At 46.5% G+C, this 4,927-nt stretch overlaps 9 non-coding genes and 10 pseudogenes across 9 annotated transcripts; all 19 read left to right on the forward strand.

Annotated features, from left to right (window-relative positions):
• Positions 1-25, forward strand: part of LOC142113607 (5S ribosomal RNA) — a 119-nt pseudogene extending 94 nt beyond the window's left edge.
• Positions 26-106: 81 nt separating this feature from the next.
• Positions 107-225, forward strand: LOC142112993 (5S ribosomal RNA). Its single transcript, XR_012681322.1, has one exon. It is a non-coding gene; the product is annotated as a 5S ribosomal RNA (ribosomal RNA).
• A 270-nt stretch (positions 226-495) lies between these two features.
• On the forward strand, positions 496-614 carry LOC142113488 (5S ribosomal RNA; annotated as a pseudogene).
• A 269-nt stretch (positions 615-883) lies between these two features.
• On the forward strand, positions 884-1,002 carry LOC142113433 (5S ribosomal RNA). Its single transcript, XR_012681545.1, has one exon. It is a non-coding gene; the product is annotated as a 5S ribosomal RNA (ribosomal RNA).
• An 81-nt stretch (positions 1,003-1,083) lies between these two features.
• LOC142113373 (5S ribosomal RNA) lies at positions 1,084-1,202 on the forward strand. The gene has a single exon (XR_012681487.1). It is a non-coding gene; the product is annotated as a 5S ribosomal RNA (ribosomal RNA).
• A 270-nt stretch (positions 1,203-1,472) lies between these two features.
• On the forward strand, positions 1,473-1,591 carry LOC142113490 (5S ribosomal RNA; annotated as a pseudogene).
• A 431-nt stretch (positions 1,592-2,022) lies between these two features.
• LOC142113271 (5S ribosomal RNA) lies at positions 2,023-2,141 on the forward strand. Its single transcript, XR_012681384.1, has one exon. It is a non-coding gene; the product is annotated as a 5S ribosomal RNA (ribosomal RNA).
• An 81-nt stretch (positions 2,142-2,222) lies between these two features.
• LOC142113714 (5S ribosomal RNA) lies at positions 2,223-2,341 on the forward strand (annotated as a pseudogene).
• A 239-nt stretch (positions 2,342-2,580) lies between these two features.
• On the forward strand, positions 2,581-2,699 carry LOC142113091 (5S ribosomal RNA). The gene has a single exon (XR_012681340.1). It is a non-coding gene; the product is annotated as a 5S ribosomal RNA (ribosomal RNA).
• An 83-nt stretch (positions 2,700-2,782) lies between these two features.
• On the forward strand, positions 2,783-2,901 carry LOC142113528 (5S ribosomal RNA; annotated as a pseudogene).
• Positions 2,902-2,981: 80 nt separating this feature from the next.
• On the forward strand, positions 2,982-3,100 carry LOC142113723 (5S ribosomal RNA; annotated as a pseudogene).
• An 81-nt stretch (positions 3,101-3,181) lies between these two features.
• Positions 3,182-3,300, forward strand: LOC142113371 (5S ribosomal RNA). The gene has a single exon (XR_012681485.1). It is a non-coding gene; the product is annotated as a 5S ribosomal RNA (ribosomal RNA).
• An 81-nt stretch (positions 3,301-3,381) lies between these two features.
• LOC142113414 (5S ribosomal RNA) lies at positions 3,382-3,500 on the forward strand. The gene has a single exon (XR_012681527.1). It is a non-coding gene; the product is annotated as a 5S ribosomal RNA (ribosomal RNA).
• An 80-nt stretch (positions 3,501-3,580) lies between these two features.
• Positions 3,581-3,699, forward strand: LOC142113236 (5S ribosomal RNA; annotated as a pseudogene).
• An 80-nt stretch (positions 3,700-3,779) lies between these two features.
• LOC142113529 (5S ribosomal RNA) lies at positions 3,780-3,898 on the forward strand (annotated as a pseudogene).
• Positions 3,899-3,979: 81 nt separating this feature from the next.
• On the forward strand, positions 3,980-4,097 carry LOC142113491 (5S ribosomal RNA; annotated as a pseudogene).
• Positions 4,098-4,178: 81 nt separating this feature from the next.
• Positions 4,179-4,297, forward strand: LOC142113367 (5S ribosomal RNA). The gene has a single exon (XR_012681480.1). It is a non-coding gene; the product is annotated as a 5S ribosomal RNA (ribosomal RNA).
• A 271-nt stretch (positions 4,298-4,568) lies between these two features.
• Positions 4,569-4,687, forward strand: LOC142113532 (5S ribosomal RNA; annotated as a pseudogene).
• Positions 4,688-4,767: 80 nt separating this feature from the next.
• LOC142112957 (5S ribosomal RNA) lies at positions 4,768-4,886 on the forward strand. Its single transcript, XR_012681316.1, has one exon. It is a non-coding gene; the product is annotated as a 5S ribosomal RNA (ribosomal RNA).
• Positions 4,887-4,927: the final 41 nt, after the last annotated feature.

The raw sequence follows: 4,927 nt of genomic DNA on the forward strand, positions 1-4,927 counted from the left end.
CAGGGAATACCAGGTGCTGTAGGCTTTTTTTTCTTCTCTCTTGTTCCGGCTTCCTTCAATGCTGTTTTCTAGATGTATAAGAGATGTAGGTCAATAGGAAAACAATACCTACAGCCACACCACCCTGGACTAGCCCAATCTCATCTGATCTTGGAAGCTAAGCAGGGACGGGCCTGGTTAGTACTTGGATGGGAGACCACCTGGGAATACCAGGTGCTGTAGGCTTTTTTTTTTTCTCTCTTGTTCCGGCTTCCTTCAATGCTGGTTTTTAGATTATAAGAGATGTAGGGCAATTGAAACCAATACCTACAGCCACACCACCCTGAACAAGCCTGATCTTGGAAGCTAAGCAGAGCTGGGCCTGGTTAGTACTTGGATGCGAGACCACCTGGGGATACCAGGTGCTGTAGGCCCTTTTTTTTTTCTCTCTTGTTCCGACTTCCCTCAATGCTGGTTTTGAGATGTATAAGAGATGTAGGTCAATAGGAAACCAATACCTACAGCCACACCACCCTGAACAAGCCCAATCTCGTCTGATCTTGGAAGCTAAGCAGGACTGGGCCTGGTTAGTACTTGGATGGGAGACCACCTGGAAATACCAGGTGCTGTAGGCTTTTTTTTTTCTCTCTTGTTCCGGCCTCCTTCAATGCTGGTTTTGAGATGTATAAGAGATGTAGGTCAATAGGAAATCAATACCTACAGCCACACCACCCTTAACAAGCCTGATCTTGGAAGCTAAGCAGGACTGTGCCTGGTTAGTACTTGGATGGGAGACCACCTGGAAATACTAGGTGCTGTAGGCTTTTTTTTTTCTCTCTTGTTCCGGCCTCCTTCAATGCTGGTTTTGAGATGTATAAGAGATGTAGGTCAATAGGAAACCAATACCTACAGCCACACCACCCTGAACAAGCCCAATCTCGTCTGATCTTGGAAGCTAAGCAGAGCCGAGCCTGGTTAGTACTTGGATGGGAGACCACCTGGGAATACCAGGTGCTGTAGGTCTTTTTTTCTTCTCTCTTGTTCCGGCTTCCTTCATTGCTGTTTTCTAGATGTATAAGAGATGTAGGTCAATAGGAAAACAATACCTACAGCCACACCACCCTGGACAAGCCCAATCTTGTCTGATCTTGGAAGCTAAGCAGGGACGGGCCTGGTTAGTACTTGGATGGGAGACCACCTGGGAATACCAGGTGCTGTAGGCCTTTTTTTTTTCTCTCTTGTTCCGGCTTCCTTCAATGCTGGTTTTTAGATTATAAGAGATGTAGGGCAATTGAAACCAATACCTACAGCCACACCACCCTGAACAAGCCTGATCTTGGAAGCTAAGCAGAGCTGGGCCTGGTTAGTACTTGGATGCGAGACCACCTGGGGATACCAGGTGCTGTAGGCCCTTTTTTTTTTCTCTCTTGTTCCGACTTCCCTCAATGCTGGTTTTGAGATGTATAAGAGATGTAGGTCAATAGGAAACCAATACCTACAGCCACACCACCCTGAACAAGCCCAATCTCGTCTGATCTTGGAAGCTAAGCAGGACTGGGCCTGGTTAGTACTTGGATGGGAGACCACCTGGAAATACCAGGTGCTGTAGGCTTTTTTTTTTCTCTCTTGTTCCGGCCCTCCTTCAATGCTGGTTTTGAGATGTATAAGAGATGTAGGTCAATAGGAAATCAATACCTACAGCCACACCACCCTGAACAAGCCTGATCTTGGAAGCTAAGCAGAGCCGGGCCTGGTTTGTACTTGGATGCAAGACCACCTGGGAATACCAGGTGCTGTAGGCCCTTTTTTTTTTCTCTCTTGTTCCGACTTCCTTCAATGCTGGTTTTGAGATGTATAAGAGATGTAGGTCAATAGGTAAACAATACCTACAGCCACACCACCCTGAACAAGCCCAATCTCGTCTGATCTTGAAAGCTAAGCAGGTCCAGGCCTGGTTAGTACTTTTTTTTTTCTCTCCTGTTCTGGCTTCCTTCAATGCTGGTTTTAAAATGTATAAGTGATGTAGGTCATTAGAAAACAAATACCTACAGCCACACCACCCTGGACAAGCCCAATCTCATCTGATCTTGGAAGCTAAGCAGGGCCAGGCCTGGTTAGTACTTGGATGGGAGACCACCTGGGAATACCAGGTGCTGTAGGCCTTTTTTTTTTCTCTCTTGTTCCGGCTTCCTTCAATGCTTGTTTTTAGATGTATAAGAGATGTAGGTCAATAGGAAAAAAATACCTACAGCCACACCACCCTGAACAAGCCCAATCTCGTCTGATCTTGGAAGCTAAGCAGGGCTGGGCCTGGTTAGTACTTGGATGGGAGACCACCTGGAAATACCAGATGCTGCAGGCTTTTTTTTTTCTCTCTTGTTCCGGCCTCCTTCAATGCTGGTTTTGAGATGTATAAGAGATGTAGGTCAATAGGAAACCAATACCTACAGCTACACCACCCTGAACAAGCCCAATCTCGTCTGATCTTGAAAGCTAAGCAGGTCCAGGCCTGGTTAGTACTTTTTTTTGTCTCTCTTGTTCTGGCTTCCTTCAATGCTGGTTTTAAAATGTATAAGTGATGTAGGTCATTAGGAAACCAATACCTACAGCCACACCACCCTGGACAAGCCCAATCTCATCTGATCTTGGAAGCTAAGCAGGGCCGGGCCTGGTTAGTACTTAAATGGGAGACCACCTGGGAATACCCGGTGCTGTAGGCCTTTTTTTTTTTTCTCTCTTGTTCCGGCTTCCTTCAATGCTTGTTTTTAGATGTATAAAAGATGTAGGTCAATAGGAAAACAATACCTACAGCCACACCACCCTGAACAAGCCCAATCTCGTCTGATCTTGGAAGCTAAGCAGCGCTGGGCCTGGTTAGTACTTGGATGGGAGACCACCTGGAAATACCAGGTGCTGTAGGCTTTTTTTTTTCTCTCTTGTTCCGGCCTCCTTCAATGCTGGTTTTGAGATGTATAAGAGATGTAGGTCAATAGGAAAGCAATACCTACAGCCACACCACCCTGAACAAGCCCAATCTCGTCTGATCTTGGAAGCTAAGCAGAGCCAGGCCTGGTTAGTACTTGGATGGGAGACAACCTGGGAATACCAGGTGCTGTAGGTCTTTTTTTCTTCTCTCTTGTTCCGGCTTCCTTCAATGCTGTTTTCTAGATGTATAAGAGATGTAGGTCAATAGGAAAACAATACCTACAGCCACACCACCCTGAACAAGCCCAATCTTGTCTGATCTTGGAAGCTAAGCAGGGACGGGCCTGGTTAGTACTTGGATGGGAGACCACCTGGGAATACCAGGTGCTGTAGGCCTTTTTTTCTTCTCTCTTGTTCCGGCTTCCTTCAATGCTGGTTTCTAGATGTATAAGAGATGTAGGTCAATAGGAGAACATTACCTACAGCCACACCACCCTGAACAAGCCCAATCTCATCTGATCTTGGAAGCTAAGCAGGGACGGGCCTGGTTAGTACTTGGATGGGAGACCACCTGGGAATACCAGGTGCTGTAGGCCTTTTTTTTTTCTCTCTTGTTCCGGCTTCCTTCAATGCTGGTTTTGAGATAATAAGAGATGTAGGTCAATAGGAAACCAAAACCTACAGCTACACATCTCTAAACAAGCCCAATCTTGTCTGATCTTGGAAGCTAAGCAGGGCCAGGCCTGGTTAGTACTTGGATGCGAGACCACCTGGAAATACCAGGTGCTGTAGGCTTTTTTTTTTCTCTCTTGTTCCGGCCTCCTTCAATGCTGGTTTTGAGATGTATAAGAGATGTAGGTCAATAGGAAAGCAATACCTACAGCCACACCACCCTGAACAAGCCCAATCTCGTCTGATCTTGGAAGCTAAGCAGAGCCGGGCCTGGTTAGTACTTGGATGGGAGACAACCTGGGAATACCAGGTGCTGTAGGTCTTTTTTTCTTCTCTCTTGTTCCGGCTTCCTTCAATGCTGTTTTCTAGATGTATAAGAGATGTAGGTCAATAGGAAAACAATACCTACAGCCACACCACCCTGAACAAGCCCAATCTCGTCTGATCTTGGAAGCTAAGCAGGGATGGGCCTGGTTAGTACTTGGATGGGAGACCACCTGGAATACCAGGTGCTGTAGGCCTTTTTTTCTTCTCTCTTGTTCCGGCTTCCTTCAATGCTGTTTTCTAGATGTATAAGAGATGTAGGTCAATAGGAAAACAATACCTACAGCCACACCACCCTGAACAAGCCCAATCTCATCTGATCTTGGAAGCTAAGCAGGGACGGGCCTGATTAGTATTTAGATGGGAGACCACCTGGGAATACCAGGTGCTGTAGGCCTTTTTTTTTTCTCTCTTGTTCCGGCTTCCTTCAATGCTGATTTTTAGATTATAAGAGATGTAGGGCAATAGGAAACCAATACCTACAGCCACACCACCCTGAACAAGCCTGATCTTGGAAGCTAAGCAGAGCCGGGCCTGGTTAGTACTTGGATGCGAGACCACCTGGGGATACCAGGTGCTGTAGGCCCTTTTTTTTTTCTCTCTTGTTCCGACTTCCCTCAATGCTGGTTTTGAGATGTATAAGAGATGTAGGTCAATAGGAAACCAATACCTACAGCCACACCACCCTAAACAAGCCCAATCTCATCTGATCTTGGAAGCTAAGCAGGGCTGGGCTTGGTTAGTACTTGGATGGGAGACCACCTGGAAATACCAGGTGCTGTAGGCTTTTTTTTTTCTCTCTCGTTCCGGCCTCCTTCAATGCTGGTTTTGAGATGTATAAGAGATGTAGGTCAATAGGAAACCAATACCTACAGCCACACCACCCTGAACAAGCCCAATCTCGTTTGATCTTGGAAGCTAAGCAGGGACGGGCCTGGTTAGTACTTGGATGGGAGACCACCTGGGAATACCAGGTGCTGTAGGCCTTTTTTTCTTCTCTCTTGTTCCGGCTTCCTTCAATGCTGGA

The sequence above is a fragment of the Mixophyes fleayi genome, unplaced genomic scaffold, assembly GCF_038048845.1.
Source record: "Mixophyes fleayi isolate aMixFle1 unplaced genomic scaffold, aMixFle1.hap1 Scaffold_114, whole genome shotgun sequence".
Classification (NCBI taxonomy): domain Eukaryota; kingdom Metazoa; phylum Chordata; class Amphibia; order Anura; family Limnodynastidae; genus Mixophyes; species Mixophyes fleayi.